Genomic DNA, 21,484 nt, shown 5'->3' with positions numbered 1-21,484 from the left:
GTGTCATAACTGGGGTCAAAAGCTACTGGCATTCTGCTAAACATCTTACAATACAGAGGACGATCTCTCACAGAAAAGAATGATTAGGTCCAAAATGTCAATAGTGTCAAGCTTGAGAAACCCGATCTGATGTAGGGATAAAAGCAGTACATAGTTTTAGGAAAAGAGTACATCATGGTTAAAGGAAATTACTTCACTGGCCTTTGTTTTATGCAAAAGAAAAACCAACATCTGGTTCTGAAATAGGGAAGTTCAGACTAAGGTTGAGTGATGGCTTTATGAACAGCATCTCTGTGGAAACCAGTATGTTGTTAACTTCATTTTAAAATTTTTGGCTAGGATGAGAAATGAAGAGGGAGACAAGAACAAATGTCCCAGATTTCCAGGAAGAACTGATTTGAGAGGACTCCCTTTTTAAGGGAGATAAAATGACCCTGAACAATGTCACAGTAGGCAAAGAGCTAAGAAGAGTCAGTCAAATGAATGCTTCCTGTGATGAGGATGACAGATGGCATCTAGAATTGGTGAGATTTGAACCAGTGGTAAGTTTTCCTTTTTCATTGTTATTATTCTCTTATAATACCTCCAAGACTTCAAAAGAAGTTTTGTAAAGGAACACAACCTTGTGTTTATTGTGTTTAGGGCATAAAGATAACCAAGCCAAGGGCCACCTGGGTGGCTCATCAGTTAAGTGGCTGACTTCGGCTCAGGTCATGATCTTGCTGTTCCTGAGTTCAAGCCCCACGCTGGGCTCTGTGCTCACAGCTCAGAGCCTGGAGCCTCTTTCGGATTCCCTGTCATCCTTTCTCTCTGCCCCTTCCCCGCTCGTGCTCTTGCTCTTTCTCACTCTCTCTCTCTTGCTCTCTCTCAAAATTAAACAAACATTAAAAAAAAAAAAACAAAAAAAGATAACCAAGCCAAGGATTTCATTAGGGCACATACAGATAAAAGTGAGGAGAGAGCTAGGGGAAAATGGAAAAGGAGTGATATCCACATGCAAGCCATACTCTGAAGGCCCAAAGAGGGAAAGAAGGTTGGATGGACTCACCCAACAGCTGAAGGGAAAATCTGCAAGGCCATGGATAAGTCTATGAGCCAATGTTGACTCTCAGAGGAGTTGTGAGTCTCCCAGGCATGAGTTTGCCCTATTATGCCTGCCTGGCTCAGTTATTGGCTAGGAAGTGTGGCCTCGGTGTGAATATGGCAGATTTCAGAGTGCAGCAGCTGGGGACCCTTGGTCAATTACAAGCACTGTACTTGGAGGTCTGCTGGGTACATTCTTATGATCATCTCACAAATATGACCATAACCAGGTATTTGGGTCCTTTGGACACCAACTTTTAACCGCATCATCTGTTCAAATGCCCTCCTTTCAGCCACTTGCACTGATGCTGTAATTATTGATAAACATCTCAATAAATAGTTTCCACCCAACTGAGAATTGAAAGAAAGAAAAGCCAAATCCTCTAGGATCACAAGAGCAGTAGGAGAAAACTAGCAGACTTCACGGTGCCCAAATCAAGAAAGACTTCACCTATGTGATACTTTCACCTGGGACTGACCCAGGCTGTGCTGCTTGGAATTCCAGCTCAGTACCTTAGCGTGTCACAGACCCTGTCATACAATGACTCCCAGCTCCCTTTCCAGACTTGGAAGCACTCCATTAGAGACCCATCATTATCCACCATAGAACTTCAAAGAGAAAATTGAGTTGAATAAATTATTAGCAATTTCATAATAAACTTCAAATCATCTTCCATACATTTTCCTCAAACTGCCAGAGTAATTTGTATATTAAACATTTAGATCATACCATCCTTCCTTGTCAAGTCTCCCTTGTGAGAGATTGCTAAGCAAGGAGGAGACCATTACATTCCAGGAGAGTGTAAGTTCAGAAGGGCTCAAGGCAGACCGTGAGCTGGAAGACTTCTCGAAGGTTTGCCAGCTCTGTGATTTTGTAGTTTTATGATTGCAGATGAAGAACCCAACAGAACACTGAGAAACTTTCCCCACAGAAGAAAAGGAAGTCAGTGGAAAAGCCAGCATTAGACAATGCCTGGCTTCTTAAGCTATCTCCTAAAATATGAAATATAGTTTTGAACCATAGATAATTGTGTTTTCCCTTTATTCAGAACCTCTATTGGAAGAAGTGGACATTAGAAGATAGTACTTGTTTGCATTTGTAAACATCCCAAAAACAGCACACAGAAGGACAAAAGAGCCTGGAAAGACCATCATGAGATTCTTGGTTTGGGTGCCTAACAGAACTCCAAGCATGAGTAGCAGTTACATTTTGGGTAACAGTGTGGACCTAAGTTCATTTCTTTCTTGTATCTTACACAGTGTGTTTACACCTGCCCACCCAAACAGAAGAAATATTAATACAGTGATTTCAGACAAAGTTACAGTCCATTTGGCCTAAAACACTGGGAACATCAGCAATGTCCCTTAGTGAGTTCTTCACACAAATCCCTATGATTTGGGGTTGCTCTGACATTAAAATTACCCTACATATTGTTTCCATCTTCTTCTGTTTGCCCAGTGCTAGAACACAGAAATGTTATTAACTCATAGCGCACACATACACACAAACATACTCACGCACGCACACACAAAGAGCTCAGCTTGTCAACAGCTTTGGTGGAATAAAATACAAATGATAATTAGAAACATGTGTCCCCAGCAAAGAGGCACAGAAACTAAAAGGTCATCTTTTTCCAAATGACCTAATTAGAAAAGCATGGAGTGCTGGCTACAGTATAATGGTTTTACACAGCTTTTAACTCAGACTTCCTGTTTTAAAACAGTGCAATTTACTGCTCCTGTAGCAAATATGAATTGTCACTTAATGCCAACAGAATTACGCCTCACAACACCACCTGCCTCCAGCAATCTCCTCATTGTTAGACCCATCAGCTGAGGACTGCTGATTTACCATCCCAGAATGACCATTTAGAACCTACTGCCAGGACTGCTGCCAAGTTGAGAACAAGGATTTCACGTAGAAGAGAGCCCACGAGGTACTTTACATTAATGCCGATTGAAATATGCATGAATAGAGCAAAGGGAAAAGCAGTTGTTCCAAATCAGACTATCAGTGAATGCTTCTTAGATTCCTTTTTCTGGTCCCAGAGCTAAGATTTTGATGCTGAATAATTTTAATTGCCCAGAGACAATAGACACACACACTGGCTGAAAATGCCGCATGGTAGAAACTCACACAGGCACCCAAATAGAATTGCCGTTTTAAATAGATGCCTGTGTAAATTTGTATTTAATCTCTCTCATATTTATTCAATATATTGTGATGTTTCATTAAGTATTCATTTTGCTTGTCTGTTTCATTGCCTCAGTTCTCCCAACTGAAACACCTAACTAATGCTATGAGGAAGAACATTTATCCAGGGCTCTAAAGAATTGAAAATACAATAACAGCAAATGGTGCCCAACTATGAACTGTTTTTCCAACCTCTCTTGTAGCTAAGTGTACTCATATGACTAAGTTTAGGCTTGAAGGATATGAATGGAAGGGATGAATACAACTTCTGAGTCACCTTTGTACAAACTGTTTGCCTTGAATCCTCCATCCCCTGTCACTGGCTGTGGAATGGTGATGACCTGAGTCATCTTGGGTGACAGAGCTGCTCTTGACAGCTTGCACCATTCACCTATACACTTTTCCGTGAGAGAAAAATAAATTGATAGCACTCTTAAGACATTACAGAGCAGGTACACATTGTTGGGGTTTTTTGGCACCTACACATCTTTTACTTTTTTTTGGAGTTTTGAGTTTTTATTTAAATTTTAGTTAGTTAACATATAGTCTAATATTAGTTTCAGGAGTAGAATTTAGGGACTTATCACTTACATACAGCACCCAGTGCTCATCACAAGTGCCCTCCTTAATATCCATCACCCACTTAAACCATCCTCTCACTCATCTCCCATCCAGCAACCTCCCTCTCTATTTTCCCCAATGTTCATCTGTTTCATTAGTTAAATTCCACATATGAGTGAAATCATATGGTCTTTTTCTGACTTATTTCTCTTAGCATAATACATTCTTGCTCCATCCAAGTTGATGCAAATAACAAGATTTCATTCTTTTAAATGGCTGAGTAATATTCTATTGTGTATATAAATGCCACATCTTCTTTATCCATTCATCACCTGATGGACATTCCGGTTCTTTCCATATTTGGCTATTGTTGATAATGCTGCTATAAACATCAGGGTGTATGTATCCCTTTGAATCTGTACTTTTGTACTCTTTGGGTAAATACCTAGTAGTATAATTGCCAGATCGTAGGGTAGTTCTATTTTTAACTTTTTGAGGAACCTCCATACCGTTTTCCAGAGTGGCTGCACCAGTTTGTGTTCCCACCAACAGTGTAAGAGGGTTCCCCTTTTTCTGCACCCTTGCCAACATCTATTGTTTTCTGAGTTGTTAATTTTAGCCATTCTGACAGGGGTAAGGTGGCATCTCATGGTGGTTTTGATTTGTATTTCCCTGATGATGAGTGGTGTTGAGCATCTTTTCATGTGTCTGTTGGCCATCTGGATGTCTTCTTTGGAAAAGTGTCTATTCATGTCTTCTGCCCATTTCTTCACTGGATTATTTGTTTTTTGGGTGTTGAGTTTGATAGGTTCTTTATAGATTCTGGATACTAACTCTTTATCTGATATGCTATTTGCAAATATCTTTTCCAATGCCGAAGGTTGCCTTTTAGTTTTGTCAACTATTTCCTTCACTGTACAGAACCTTTTTATCTTGATGAAGTCCCAATACTTCATTTTTGCTTTTGTTTGTTTCCCTTGCCTCCAGAGATGTGTCTAATAAAAAGTTGCTATGGCCAATGTCAAAAAGGTTACTGCCTATGTTCTCCTCTGGAATTTTGATGTTTTCCTGTCTCACATTTAGATTTTTCATCCATTTTGAATTTATTTTTGTGTATGGTGTAGAAACGTGCCCCAGATTCATTCTTTTGCATGTTGTGGTTCAGTTTTCTCAACACCATTTGTTGAAAAGACTACCTTTTTTCCATTAGATATTCTTTCCTGCTTTGTTGAAGATTATTTGACCATATAGTTGTGGGTCCATTTCTGGGTTCTCTAGTCTGATCTATGTGTCTGTTTTTGTGCCAGTACTATACTGTCTTGATCACTATAGCTTTGTAATATAACTTAAGTCCAGAATTGTGATGCCTCCTGTTTTGCTTTTCTTTTTCAAGATTGCTTTGCCTATTTCAGGTCTTTTGTGGATCCGTACAAGTTTGAGGACTGTTTGTTCTAGCTCTCTGAAAACTGTGGTATTTAGATAGGGGTTGCATTAAATGTGTAGATTGCTTTGGGTAGTATATATATTTGAACAATATTTGTTCTTCCAATCCATGAGCATGGAATGTTTTTCCATTTCTCTGTATCCTCTTCAATTTCTTTCATAAGTGTGCCATAATTTTCAGAGTACATATCTTTTATTTCTTAGTCAGGTTTGTTATTAGATATCTTAAAGTTTTTGGTTCAATTGTGAATGGTATCAATTCCTTGATTTCTCTCTGCTGCTTCATTTTTGGTGTAGAGAAATGTAACAGATTTCTATATGTTGATTTGGTATCCTGCAACTTCACTGAATTTGCGTGTCAGCCTGTACCTCACCTGAGAAAACAGAAGCATCAAGAAGTTGCTCCCTCTCATTGTGCCTTTGATTTTGTGTGTATCTCTTGAATTGTTCAGTACATTAGTGAACCAAAGAGAAAGTGATCTTAGACTAATACTTGAACCTAAATCAGTCTTAAAGATCAAACATAGTTCATGGGATCTTTTCTATAAAATGAGGAGGATGAGTGTTTTGGAGTTTCAAAATCCTATGGTCTAAGGTTCTACACTTCACTATGACTTGAAGTAGATCAGATATCAATTCTTTTCATCCATTATATAAAAAAATATATATCTATAAATTCTGTTTCTAGATAAAAAGACTTTTGATACATGCACTTCCTTCATTTAATACTTTTTTTTGCAATACTTTAAATTCCTCTATTTCTACTGGCTCCTTCTCTGCACACTTAATCACATAAAGGTCTATTTCAATTTATTTTTTTTTTTATTTTTTTTAAATTTTTTTTTTTCAACGTTTATTTATTTTTGGGACAGAGAGAGACAGAGCATGAACGGGGGAGGGGCAGAGAGAGAGGGAGACACAGAATCGGAAACAGGCTCCAGGCTCTGAGCCATCAGCCCAGAGCCCGACGCGGGGCTCGAACTCAGGGACCGCGAGATCGTGACCTGGCTGAAGTCGGACGCTTAACCGACTGCGCCACCCAGGCGCCCCAAGGTCTATTTCAATTTATAAAATGTTTTTGTTGGATTCTTCTGCACCTTAGATAATTTTATTTTATATATTCCTTTCTCAGTTTAAATTTTGCAAATGTGTGGGCTAGGTCGACTATCTCTAAGACTACATTCTCATTCTCTTCTTAAATCCCTGAAACCTGTGCCTCTCTCTTTCCAGTTTACTAAAATCTTAAAAGATAACTACTCTAAATAAACATTAAAAAAAAAGTGGGGGCACCTGGGTGGCTCGGTCAGTTGAGCGTCCAACTTCGGCTCAGGTATGATCTTGTGGTCTGTGGATTCAAGCCCCGCGTCGGGCTCTGTGCTGACAGCTCAGAGCATGGAGGTTGCTTCGGATTCTGTGTCTCCCTCTCTCTCTGCCCCTCCCCCGCTCATCCTCTGTCTCTCTCTCTCTCTCTCTCTCTGTCAAAAATAAACATTAGAAAAAAGATAACCACTCTATTTTCCTAATTCTTATATTCCTGAACCATTGTCATTATCCAACAAACAATTGTTGAGCCTCTCCTGTGTAACATGAAAGAAACAGATTAGAATACAAAGCAAAGTTCTTGAGGATCTTGCCACTTTGTAGCACTGGGCTCTTTTAAAGAATTTCCTTGAACTTGCCTTGATTAGCATGGATACACCATTCTGCTTCTCATACTATATCTATGATTATTCCATTATTCTCTCTTGGTTATTTTTCCTCTGCCAATAGCCCTTAATAGGAGTTTTCTCCCCCGCTCAGTAGCAGGTCCGCTGTTGTGTCTCTCTACTCTCTTCTTTTGGAAATAGCATCAGTTCTCCTGGCTTCAATTATCACCTCTTATGAATGATTCTCATTTGTCTCTAGGCATAAATTTTCTCCCAAATTTCGGTTTCAAATTCCTAATTACACCTCATTATCCATTACATGTTGAAATTCCAACATGTCCAAAACTAACCTAAATTAATTTTCCTTGCACATACTCCCATCCCCACACTCTACCTAATATATTCCCATAATGACATATACACTAACTTCCTTATCTCTCCCTTTCTCTTCATGGCTTAGGCATGCCTTCCTGTACCACAATAGAAACAGAAGTTCCAATTGAAGCAACTTATTTCCTTGGCTGCTTTAATTCGAGCAACTCAATCACGGCAAAAGGAGAGCAAGCATTTGCCTTTTCTCAGAGTATGGTTTCTTCCATGCAGTGCCAAGTAGTTGGGAAATGAAGGAAGGTCAATAAGCAATTACATAATTTACTACCAACATTAACCTGACAAGAATTAGTGGGAGAAGTAATGTGCTCAATCCCCAAAGAGATCTCAAATACTCAGGCTTTGATGAATATATTTATAAAAGCATTTTATTGCAGAACCAATTAGATGAGTACTCCTTGTTCCCTCCATTTTTGTATTATTATAAAATGGGAAAGTACATGTTTCCTTTCCCTTCCATGACTATGGTTGATGCTAAACATACCTGTCTATTGTCCTTTTACTTTGGGTTCCACTTTCTGTCAGAAACCTGTTTTTCTTGGATTATGTTTTACATGTTTACATATTTCAAAAAAAACTATGAGACCTACTTTTGTATTATTTTATAGAATAAATAAACACACACATTTCACACACACATATTTTTTGTTTGCTTTATCATTTAGAGTTCTTGGATACAAGTGGACACAGAAGGATTCTTAAAGAATGCACATAGAGTGTCCAAGATCACCTAACAATGAGGCTTAGAGGCTATTTAATCAGGAGCAATGCCCAAACCAAACTGAAGGACTACCCAGAAAAGACCCCACCTACACAGCCCAGGGCACCCAGGACAGGACACTAGAATGTATTCTATTGATGCTCTGGAAGGCCAGATATCCCTGCCACCACCTTCACCTGAAATGACTTACTCATTGGGCCTCCTTTGTCCCACTGCTCACTTCTAAACTGAAATCTCACTGAGAGCTATCTGATTGGTGATACCTCAGTTGCATGACTATATCATATCTGTAAGGGAAGTTGTGAAAGTGAATTACTACCCTCAGCTTCAGAGAGGGACTAGTAAGGTAAGTTCTATTGTCAAACTAGAAAGGGTATTCAGGGATTCTGTGCAAATAAAAAGGTCTGACAAATGTCCTCTACATTCACTGGCTTCCCTTCCCATCTTCTCTCTTTGCCCATATTACTGTTATTTTACCAATAACCAAGGCTTCTACTATGAGTCATGCGTGTATCTTTTTTATTCTTCAGTTCCTGGATCCTATCAATCAATAATTATTTTCAAGTCATTCACTACTTATCCAGCCTATGTATTGGTGCCGTGGGGATTCAAAGAGAGTGTAAGCCAGAAGTTCAAAAATCTGTAATTAACATATAGAAAAAAATTAAAGTATTATAAATGGTAAAATAAATTAATTTACTATAACAGAATTTTGAGGAGAGATCTATCAGAGTCAATAAAGAAGTCAAGAAAGGAAGATTTTATAGAAGAATTTAGTACTATGGGGCCTTAAGTTTGGGCTAAAGATCAGGATTGTACACATACAATCCTGTGTTCTTCCGAGTACCTTACTAAAATAATATCAATAAAACAAAAAATTATGAACCTATAACAAGTGCTACTTACGCAGGAACAATGACCAAACCACATTGAGGGAATGCCCGGGAAACATTCCACTTATGCTACCCAGTTGTTCAGCATAGAATCTGGAGAGGATCCATTGGCAGGAGACAGGTTTAGATGTTAAACAGTAGTGAACTAATAACTGATGTGGACAAAACCACATATTAGAGGACTTTCATAAAAGGTTGCAGTTAATAAAGAGGTCAATTAGCCCCCACAAACTCTAGACTCATTTGCCACGTATTACACAAAACACTAACAACTTGTCTCTACACCCTAGAAAGGAGAATGAATGAATGTTTTCACCTCTGGAAAAACTGAATGAGCTTAGAGAAAAACCACCACATTCTGACGAATAGCACTACTCTAACCATAAGTGTCAACTTCCCCAAACAATAACTTCAAAATAGTCCCTTCTATCCATGAGCTACTTCCAAAAACACAGAATCATCATTCAATTTTTTTGAGGTATTTCTTCTAAATATAAACACAATCATGAGACTTACAAAAAATGTTAAGGTGTAAGAAAGAAATAAGAACAGTCCAAATATATGACCACAGAGAAAAAAAATACTGAAAACATTTGTAAACCCCTTAATCATTATGCTGTGTCTGTAACTCATAAATAAGGTGCTATAAAAAAAAAAACAGTAGTCAGAGAATAACAAAGAACCTTGAAAATTAAAAATCTTAATGAAATAAAAACTTAAATGATGGGTTAAAAGATAAAATGTAATTAGAATCAAAAGGCAAAGCAAAACAGGAAAAAAGATGGAAAGTCTGACAAACTATATAAAAGTTGTGATCTAGAAGTTTCTACGTGTGATAAAAGAGGGAAAGAACATATGGATAGAAGGAAATTATCAAAGTATGAAATAAAATTTCCAAAGTTTATGAGATTGGTTCCCATCTTTAAATACCCTACTAAAAGAACAGAAATATTAATAAACAAATGAAAATGGTCATAAAAGGAGATATCCTAGCGATATTTAGAAGAGATTCTAAAATTTTCCTGCAAGAAGAAATATCCAATTTTCTAATGGAGGAATATAAATTTAGAATGCCACTTCTCAACAACTGAACCCTAGTGGGAGAAAATGGAGCAATGCCATCAAATTTCAATTTGATTTTCAATATTGATTTCTGTAGAATTTAGCCAAACTATAAATAAAGTGTCTAAGTATAAAGACACTATCAGACATGCAAGAACTCATACAAGTTTCCTCTCACAAACCCTTTCTTGGGAAGTTATTTGGGAATGTGCTCCAGCAAAAGGAAGAAGTAAGATATAAGCTGAAAACGTAAACCCAAAGACATAAGCTGAAAAGGTAAACCCAAAAAAAATCAGTTGACTCAAACTAGGAAGGTATTGAGGGAAGTTCTAAGATTATTACTTTATGGCAGGTTTGGTGATAACCATCCCACATGGAAAAAAAAAAAAAAAAAGAGTCCACAAGGACACCAAGAAAAATATTTTTAAAACTTAAAAAAAAAACCTGATAGGATAAAGGGGTGAAAAAGAAGTCAAAAGTTATTAGAAGGAAACCATGATAAGAAAAAAAAAGAATATCTGAAACTTCAGAAAAAACAAACATCAGAAAATGAAATGAAAATAGTGATTTACTTAGATCTGAAGAGAACAACATTCACATAGTCATAATAAGGAAAATTGACTTGATTAAATACAATATTACTATAGAGAGAGTATAAACAGGGGAAATGAAGAGTGTGAGAAGCCTTTATCCTATGTTCAGGGCAGGAAATAAGCAGTTTCTAAAATTGTTGATCACAAAACACCAACACAGAGAGTTAAATAGCTAAAAGAAAATTCTTTCCTCTGACAAGTAGTTGAGGGGGTTAGGGAGCCAGGAAGGGTTTAGCTTTCTTTATGAGCCTGTCCATGCTATTTGCTTTTTACCAGGTGTTAAATTTTGTATTTAAATGTGTTTTTGTTTTGGTTTTTGTTTTGTTTTGTTTTGTTTTTTTAAGTTGAGAGCTTAGAAGGACAGGTAGGATTTGGCAGAACTGAGGAGGACACACACATCAAAATCATCAAGGAGAACTAAACACAGTGTTCACCTTAGGCAGATGAAAAGCCTTGATCAGAATTGAAGTGTTACTGTAAAACAGAGCTTGAAAGGAAGTGTGTTGGGAGCTTTCAGACATACCTGAAGAACACCTGGATGAAAGCAATGTTTTAGGAAGATCTGATTGGCTCTGGTGTGCAAGATGACAGAAAAGAGGGAAAGATTCAACTTCCAGTGCACCCCCCCACCCAATCTTATCTGGTCTAATATGTCTGCTAATTCATTTTTCCTCATAATCATAAAGCATAAGCATCACGCACTCCTCTCACTTGTCAACTGGTGCCATAACAAAATCAAATGAGCATGAAGGGCTCTTCATGATCGAGATCAGTGGTTCTTACTACCAGCTTCACGCTAGTATCATCTAGGAATACTTTGAAAACACACACACACACACACACACACACACACACACACACACACACACACACACACACATACATCATTTCTGGGCAACATTTCAAACCAGACTTTCTGGTAATGGTTCTCAAAATAAGGTCCCCAGACTAACATCATCAATGTCACCTGTAACTTGTTAGAAAGTAAATCCTTGGGTCCCACCCCATAATATTGAGTCAGGCTGACCCTCCAGGTGATTCTGATGCTTGCTAACTAAGCACCACTGCTGTATGGTATATTCATTCTGGTCGAGCATTGGAGTCAGGCAACTACTTAAATGCTGCTGAGCAAATTTCTTAGCTGCTCTAAGCCTCGAATTCCTCATACAAAAAAAAAAATGGAGATAATAATGTCTACCTAACAAGTTTATGGAAAGGATTAATTTGTATAATAAGGTTAGTGTATAAGAGCTCAATAAATGATTTTAAAATATTAGGGTTTTAAAAAATGATATAAACTATATACTTTTATACCATATACTATAGGAACTATAAACTATACTTTTATATTCTCCATGGTCCAGACAAGCCAATCTACTTACCATTCGTGCACCTGTGTCCACATTGGATTAACTGTCAGTGAAATGATTCTTCCCACAAGAAACTCACAATGTATGGAGAACCACATATATTTACACACCAATGAAATGTAAACGCTGGGATGCCTGGGTGGCTCAGGCGATTAAGTGTCTGACTCTTGGTTTCAGCTCAGGTTATGATTCAGGTTTGTTAGTTCAAGCCCCACATCAAGCTCTGTTCTGACAGTGCAGAGCCTGTTTGGGATTCTCTTTCTCTGCCCCTCCACTGTTCATTTCCTCCGCCCCCTCTCAAAATAAATAAAATTTTAAAAACTTAATAAATGCTCAAACTTACACTTAAACAAAATGCTATTAGAATAAAAAGAAATTTCAAATTCAGTCTTCCTTAAAATGGCTCAGAGAAAAGCTTAACAGAGAAGGTGGAATGGAAAGATTGGTAGTGTACCAGTAGCTAGAAAGGGAAAGGAAGAGTAATGCCAACAGTCCCAAGAATGTGTGGCCTGTTGAACCTAATTCCTTTCAGCACATTTAATGCCCTGTAATGCAACCCCTCCTTCTCTTACTATTTCTTCCTCCAGCAGATCATAAGCTACATTTCACCTCCATGATGAACAGCACAGGTAGTCTTCTGAGAACAAACACAGAGTTCATTACATGGAGTGTCCGGGGCATGCCTGGACCTTCAGGCGAAAATTTCAGTACTCTGACCCCACAACTTTTTTTCTCTTTGTGTCCTCTCCCCTTTTCATCCAGCCCCTTTCTACTTCCACCATCCTGCCCTCACCCGCATAAACTCTAGGCCTCTGAGCTCCATTATTTTCTGCACCAAGAATGTTCTTCTCCTCATGTCTCTCAAAAATCACATTTTACTTTCGGATAAAAATTCTAATGTTACCTTCTTTTTACCATTTTTAGAAATTCCCCACCAGAAATGGGGTTTTCCTAAGTAATCTCAGAGTATTTCTGTGTTTATAGTATAGTCTTTAACATGTGCATGCTTTCGTATAGCTACCAGCATACCTCCTACTATACTTATGAAACTTTAAAGAGCAAATATCATATTTTGCTCATCTTACTATGCTTCTCTATAGTTCCTTACATGTAAGTTTTCAGTTCTTGTTAGTTGAACTGAACTGAATTGACCTCTTACTCAGAAATCTCCAGTTATACCTATGTGTCTGTGCCATCAAGTCCAACATCAGAATCCTGCCATCTTTTGTGGCTGCCTAATGCCCACTCGATTTTATTTCCTACTTGACCTTAACACAAAAGTGTGAACTTGGGGCAAGTTAACATCTCTGAATCTCAGTGTTCTGATATGGAGAAAGTTTGTAATACTTTGATCAATTGTTGTGAAGATTAAATGAAATAAGCTATGTTAAACGGTTAGCAAAACATCTGGAAATAGTAAGCAATCAGTTCATAAATACAGTTACTTGAGTGAAAATTTCATACCTAACTTCTTTTAAAGCAACACTGTCTTGAGAAGAAGCATCTACCTTTTAAGTATTTTCTTCAGAAATAAAGATGAGTATCCTTCAGGCTTTATGGCTATATCTAACCAGATTATTTCCCCATACTCAAGCTTAACTGCGTTATTATTATGTTAGAATGTTCATTACATAAAATGTTCTAAGTCATTTCAGTGCTTATGGATATATCATTGCATTATATGCAGTTGCCTACCACTTACAGATTTTAATTTAGTTACTAAATAGTAGGAAATTCTGATTAAGAAATCGCCAGAGGGAAGAAACCAAATTGAAGGGGAGTGAAGTCCGTATCATGGGCCATTTAGCTGAATTAAACCCAGCTTCCATGGGATGGTACGGAGAATGATTAGAAAGAAAGCCACATCTCTAGTTGCTACACTGAGTCGATTACCAACCAATCTGCACCTCTACATTTTCACACTCACCACCCATGACTTCAGAACATTTCAATAATGAAACTCTACAGGGAGAAAAACTTTGAGTGTTTTTCCTTCACCTTGCCTAATCTCACTCAGCTATCTAGCACAGTAGCATTGCCCCCAATGACACCACTGAGAAACATGGGAAAAGGGAGCATGAAGGGAAGGAGTGAGAGCAGGAAGGACGCAGGGGATATAATCACAGATCGCAAACATACGACTATAAAAATCAATGGAAATTCATTATAAAAAATACAGGAAAAAGTGTTCAGATTTATTTACTTTGCTCTGAACCCCGCTCTTCAAAATGTTTTATTGTTTTGCTATTTAAAAAGTGCTAAGAGATTTTTACAACAGAAGCACTTCTCTGTTTTATTAAAGATTATTTTAAAATGAGCACTGAGCAATTTATAGAAAAATCCATGTTCTCTTCGACTCATGTGGTTCAACCCTACCTGTTAAAGGCTCAATAAACTGTTATTGCTTCGTATTATTGAATCGTTGCAAGTATGAAAACAAAACATACCAGCTTCACATTCCCATTCACCCTTCACATTTCATCTCCTTCTAGAGCTTTATTCTTTCTTTCCTTCACCAGTGTCTTTGCTTTCACTATGTACACACATTCATATTATTTAAACAGTATTTCCAGATCAAAACACAAGTTTTCATCTGAAGTGTATGTGTTTAGCAATTAAAAAAGAAAAAAAGCAGCTTGACAGGTTCAGATTTTTACTGTTCAATTTCACATACTTGGTATAACTGAGGCAACTTCAGACACAGAAGCAGTGTAATGTACACAAACTGTTTTTTCCCTCTATCAAAGCATATACTTAAATGGTCATCTTATTGCCTAAAAATCAATTAACAGAATTTTTGAAAAATTTGAAGGGCCTCATCTTCGAATATAGAAATTACATTTTTTTTTCTCTTTTCAGTTTTCAGTTTTTGTTTAACGAATTCAAGTCAAAAACAGAAGTAGTAGCGTCTGTTGATTCTGCCTAATAATTAGTACAGGCGGCAGGGTTACAAGGTTAACACAAGGAAATCATTTGTTTCTGCCTACACATAAGAGTATGAAAACACTCTTCAATATAAACATACTTGAGAGGCTGAGGTACATTGTGAAGAGTTAAACTCTGGGTCTTGTGTAAATTCCCTTGTCTGACAAACAAGAACATATTTCAAAGGTTATCTATGCCTGGAAGCTATACTAGGCAGAGAGACTCCCCCCACCCCTTTTTTATGTGCATTTGGGACCCAGTGGTGATGATAATATGTATTATGAATGAAGTGCAGAAATTAAGAAGAGTGAAGGAGAAAAATGATCTTTTTTCCAGTTAACAGAAATTGATTATCACTTGCTCCTCCAAAGGCCAAAATTCTTTAGCTATTGTGAAGTCAATGAAATTATTTTCCAGTCTTATGAATTGCCATAGCAGAATAGAAGATCTTGTTCATTTAAAAACTTATTTTGCAGTCAAAACAATCCCACCAAGCCTTCAGTACTTGGTGGCAGTGTTTGGTCACAGTGTTTTGATCTTTGAGAAAGAATACACAAATCAGAATTATTTGGGGACCCACTCACCACAAAGTGACCAGTTTTTAAAGTCAGCATTAGTGCTAGCATAGCAACACCTACTGGTATGTTTATGAAGTAAAGTTGAAACCAACATGGCCATAAATTGGTTCCTCCATCTTAATAAGAAAACTTGCAATCTTTTTACATGTGATGTTGACACATAAAAATGACTACTTCCAAATCAAAGAATGGAAAGGAAAACTATAGTTGTTGAAGAAAAATAACTCTGTTTAGAGTTCCACTAAGATGATTGTTACCCTTCTCTGTAAACTGAAGTTGCCATTCAGCCTGCTTCTAAAAATTATGTCATGTAGTTCATGTTTGAGACTGATGATCTCCCACCCGTCTCCTTCCCCCTCCTCCTCCCCCTCCTCCTCCTCCTGCTGCCCCCCTGCCTCCTCCTCCTCCTTCCCCACCTCTTTCTTCTTCATACATTCTTTAAAGGGAGTCTAAATAGTTACAGGAAGCCATTCAAGAGAGTACTGAATGGATTGAAGTAAGCTGAGAGGAATAACATTTATTTTTACCACAGATATGAAGTCTAGTCACCAAACAATGAATAATACAGCATGTAATGTCATAGTGTGCCAGCTCTACCAACTCCTAAACAACATCTTAACTTAAAGAGACATTCCGGAACAATAAGGACCACAGGGAGCTGCAGAGATTGTATTAAGCACCAAAAGGAAAATACACCCAGATCACTACCAATCCTGACATTCAGTAGTATTTGACCTCACAGATATTTAGAAAACCCATAGCGCCTGGTAAACTCCTCTGTATTGTAATAATTGCTTGAAAACACCAGCCTGAGAAAAGTAAATAAGAAGCCACATGCTGCTAGTTAACCAAGTTGTAAGCTGGGACACTGCTTGACTGCCCCTCTGCTTTCTCAAGAAAGGTGACAAAGTTTTCATTCACTGACAAGAGGTCCACTGAAAGAATTCAGGAGGTAGGTAATACGAACTCTATACTAATCCATGCAAACTCAAGGCCTATGAAAAATAAAGAAGATCCAACCAAGGCAAGTCTGGTCAGTTTCCAAAACCTTGAAATAAAAACCTTTTCCCTCCTAGATAAGGTAGTAATTTTTACTTACAGTCTTCAAGGATTATATAGAGTATCTGCTACTCTTAGTCTGCAATTCTACATTTCAGTTAAGTTGGACTCCATAACAGTTTTTGTTCTTTACTTACCAATGCAGATACTTTCATAATCCTTACAGCACATTTTGAAGTATCCCATTTGACTTAAAGCTACTGAGATTAATGACCTTTTAGGGAACATTATGGAATTTTGTACTCCCAAAAGAAAGAAATGTGTGGGTTTTATACAGAGCTGGAATAAGTCTTGATCTTTATCACCTGATGCCTGGCTTCCTAGGACCACCTCCTAATTGCTCTCTTTAACACCAGGCTTACCCCTTTCTGAACATTCCTGCCAGATTTATTTGCCTCAAGTACTTCTTTCACCAAGTCATGCACCTTCTCAGAAACCCTAGTTTCTCATCTCGCCAAAGAGCCTTCAAACTCCATAGCTTAATGTTCTGCTTTCGAGTATACATTTCAGCCATGGTATTCACTAGCCCCTTAACACAAACTTTCCTCTCCTGTCAAGCTAACCAGCAAGTTAATCAGCCTCTGTCTCTTAGGCACATGTTCATTAATATTGCCTCATGTTCTGGGGTGCCTGGGTGGCTCAGCTGGTTAAGTGTCTGACTTCAGCTCAGGTCATGATCTTGTAGTTCATGAGTTCAAGCCCTGCGTTGGGCTCTGTGCTAATAGCTGGGAGCCTGGAGCCTGCTTCAGATTCTGGCTCCTCCTCCTCTCTCTGCCCCTCCCATGCTCATGCTCTGTCTCTCTCTGTATCTCAATGATAAATAAAAGTTAAATATATATATATTTATATAAATATATATATACATATATATGTGTGTGTGTGTGTGTGTATATATATATATATATACACACACACACACACATTGCCTATGTTCTAAAGTGGTGCTATTTGCTTCCTCCTTGCTCTGTTATTATCACTTCTACCCCCTCACCCACCCCAGCATCAGTGCTTCCACCATTCCCTCTATCGAAGTCTTCTAGAAACCTCTATATGGACCTCAATAGTTATTCCAGCCCCACATGAAGAATTCCTCTGATTTCTTTACTAACTTTTTACCGTTCCAAACATATACTACCTGGTAACAACTTTTGCTGATTGTGTATGTTTCTTACTAATGTGGCAACAAACTCCTCTAGGATGGGGATGGCACTTGACACTTTTGTATAGCCTCTGTAACTCCAAACACAAATTAAGAGGTGAAAAGAGAGAAAAAAAGTGAAAAGTTTCAAAATCACTAGAATTACACTCTGAGAATAGTACAAAATAACATCTAGAATAAAAAAAAATAACTCTCATGTTTAAGTGCTTTCACATGCATTTGCTCATTAGCTAAAGTATTAGTATCTCAAAATAGAGCCAAGAAATCCCGGAAATTCTCATAGTTTCTGGAGGAGAAGAAAACAGAAAAGGCAGTGGAATCAGATTGTGGGGTACCTATAATACCTTTTCAGTGATTCCGTAATTCTTACTTATTCAAGGAGGATCCATCTCCTGAAATATTGCTATGGTATATTTTCTGTAACTTATAGTCAAATCACTTTCATTATATATATCATATATATATATATATTATATGATATATATATATCATATAATATATATTTAACTACATATTGTATTTATTTATTTTTCATATAATTTATTGTCAAATTGGCTTCCATAAAACACCCAGTGCTCATCCCAACAAGTGCCCTCCTCAATGCCCATCACCTACTTTCCCCTCTTCCCCACCCTCATCAACCCTCAGTTTATTCTCTGTATTTAAGAGTCTCTGATGGTTTGCCTCCCTCCCTCTCTTTTGTAACTTTTTTTCCCTCCCCCTCCCCCATGGTCTTCTGTTAAGTTTCTCAAGATCCACATATGAGTGAAAACATATGGTATCTGCCTTTCTCTGACTGACTTATTTCACTTAGCATAATACCCTCCAGTTCCATCCATGTTGCTGCAAATGGCCAGATTTCATTCTTTCTCATTGCCAAGTAGTGTTCCATTGTATATATATAAACCACATCTTCTTTATCCATTCATCAATTAACTGCATGTTTTAAGAGTGGCTACTTTGCAGTTCAGACCTCATTAGTTTTTCCACACTGAATATTCCTTATACACTTTTTACAAAAGTTACTTCTTTGGACTTTTGTACTTACCTATTAGGAATATATCTTGGGGAAAAAAAACTGGGGAATCCTTTTAAAAACTGCTTTAGAGGTTCATGAGATCATAAATGTAAAACTATGCTCTGGAACATAAGTTCCTCTACAAGTTCCATTTATTTTTATTATTGCTACACTGATTATGGAAATATTCTTAAAAATCAAATTTTCCTAGAATACCTGGGTGGCTTGTTCAATTAAGCATCTGACTCTTGATTTCAGCTCAGATCATGATCTCACTGTTGTTGAGATTGAGCCCTGCATGGGGCTCTGTGCTGACAGTGCTGAGCCTGCTTGGGATTCTCTCTCTTTTTCCCTCTGCTCCTCTCCCCCACTTGTTCTCTCTCTCTCTCTCTCTCTCTCTCTCTCTCTCTCCCCTTGCTCTCACTCTCTCTCTCAAAATAAATAAATAAACATTTTTAAAGTAAAATTTCCTCATAATAAAATGCATTTGGCATCTCAGCAATTAAACCATCTTATACTGAACACTCTTTTAAAGCATGTTGAAGGTCCTCTGCATTCCAGTGGTCTGTTTTTCCTACCATGGCATCTCAAATTACTATTATAGGGAAGGCAAAAGTTGGGATAAACGGTTTGTGATGAACTTGCCTTTGGATGTTCTTTCACTGTAGTATTTCTTTCCAGTCATCAGTTTTAAGCTAGAATCACTCAACATTCTCAAAGTGTAAATGATAATAAGTAATCTTCAGAGCCCTAGAGATCAACAGGCAAGCCATCCTCCCACAAATGTTACTAAGTCAGGGGACTCTTCTAGGTGGGAATTGAAAGCAGGAATGGGTGGTGGAGAAGAGGAGAAAGGTGCCATTCATACCATGTAATTTCCATATAAACTACTGCATGAACCAAAGCAACATGCCTAAAAGCTAAACAAAGACAGTACAAACTTTGTTAAAATCGTTGACATTGAGGAAGATAAATAAGCGACTATTGATCTGCATCCTCTTTGCCCTTTAGATCTCACTTGACACGACACAATGGTATTTCCCTTTGGGACCCCAGTGTCTTGATCTGAAAACATAACCAGTCATTCCTCAGTGAGGGGGAGAGATTAGTTTTGTTAACATCTGTTTTTTAGGCTTCTTTATTTTTAAGTTCTTGTTGAAACCTCGTTGATCTGCCTACCAGGGAATTGGAGCACATACCATGTGCCTGCTGCCTAAATCTCTGTTCTCTTTATTTGTTCTACAGAATATTGATTTAGATTTTGGCCTATTCGCATTACTTTAAACTTTTAAACACTGGCTCTTATAGCTAGAGGAAAGACTTTGCTGGAGCTAAAATGATCACCCAAGAGAACTTATTGGGGAAACACATAGACCAAAATTAGCCCTTGGCTCTGAATGTACAGCTCCCATTGAAACCAGTGGAAGCTGAACTCTTAGGATTTGAAGACACATTTTCCTTTACATTGAATATAAAGGCTTTTTGAACGGGTTGGGCTTATTTGAGTTTCTGTTAAAGAAGCTGAATTAGCTCTTTGTCATATTATAAAAAGAGAGGCAGCTTGCTTCTCCAATTTGTCTTCTAAGGGTTCTTTTGATATCTAACAAAATTGCAAAGACACCCTTTTTTGTTTCTGTACACTGATTGTTTAATATTACAAAGGACCAGGCATTATACCAAGCCCTTTCACTCTTTTATAGTTCCTACAACATTTTACTATAACATTCTCTAATCCTTTACAACCAAAATAGCAATAAAAACAGAGTGATGTTTAGAATCACGATGGGAGAAGGGGGAAAAGATGGTAGAAAACTAGCACTGGGATTCTTTAATGATAAAAAAAATTTTAAGTTCTGACTTTACCAACGGACTACTGCCATGAATCCTTCTCACTCTCCAGAAAGCTCTTTTATTATGCTGTGGATAGTGCCATTGAGGAAGATCAGATTTCCAAATGCCTCACCTTGTAGTCAGTCTTACTGTTAAAATACTCAGGATGAATTCACTGGCAGAAACAGACTCTAAGAATCTCTGGCTCTGTGCGTTCTGAAAGATGTTAAGTCATGTGGCCATGCTGAGCAGAGGAAATCTCTGCACCAGCACCGGCCCTCCCATAGCAGGCCTCAGCATTTTGGGGGGCCAACACAGCACCATCAGGTTGCTAATTTATTCAAGACAGTTTTGCCCCTTTCCCATCTGACCACACACATAAAATGCATGTCCAACACTTAGAGGTGAGCAAGGGCAACAACTGTGCCTCACTTATTTCTGTGTCTCCTGTCCCTAACATAATTCCTAAACAGAAGCAATTAGCTAAGGTTTCTTGATTTCACATTATGATGAATGAGAGATGCCAGATGATACCAGGTACATTATAGGTTCAGAAAAAACAAACTTTGAAAGACCTTGAGATAATTTAATATGGTTCTCTGCTTACAAAGACTACACTTACACCATAAGCACAGTCTAAGTCGTGGAGCAATTTGGGGAACACAGAGGAGAAAACCTGATCTAGCTTGAGAAGGTGATAGGATCAAGCCCCATATCTGGCTCTGCACTGACAGCACAGAGCCTGCTTGGGATTCTATCTCTCTCCCTCTCTCTCTGCCCCTCCCTGCTCACACATGCACGCTCTCTTGCTCTCTCTCTCAAAATAAATAAACAAACTGAAAAAAAATAAATACTCCGAGCAAAGACAACATGCAAGCCAGAAGACAGAGCATGAACAATGGCATGAAGATATGAATCTGTAACAAATAAGAGTCAGGCCATGGACAGGTTGGCAGAGA

At 37.9% G+C, this 21,484-nt stretch overlaps 1 long non-coding RNA gene across 2 annotated transcripts in view; it reads right to left on the bottom strand.

Annotated features, from left to right (window-relative positions):
* The window catches only part of LOC147584286 (uncharacterized), a 457,950-nt gene that overhangs the window by 282,278 nt on the left and 154,188 nt on the right, over positions 1-21,484 (bottom strand). The window contains exon 1 of one of the 2 annotated variants that reach the window (XR_015255297.1): positions 6,572-6,740. The exons of the other annotated variant lie outside the window; for it this stretch is intronic. This is a non-coding gene — a long non-coding RNA (uncharacterized LOC147584286). Of the gene's footprint in view, positions 1-6,571; positions 6,741-21,484 lie in introns of those variants that run through there. 2 annotated transcript variants of the gene reach the window in all.

This window comes from Puma concolor, chromosome A1 (assembly GCF_028749965.1).
Source record: "Puma concolor isolate L17-30 chromosome A1, mPumCon1.1.hap2, whole genome shotgun sequence".
Taxonomy (NCBI): domain Eukaryota; kingdom Metazoa; phylum Chordata; class Mammalia; order Carnivora; family Felidae; genus Puma; species Puma concolor.
Note: the sequence above shows the minus strand (reverse complement) of the source record. Positions and strands in the feature narration are given on the sequence as shown.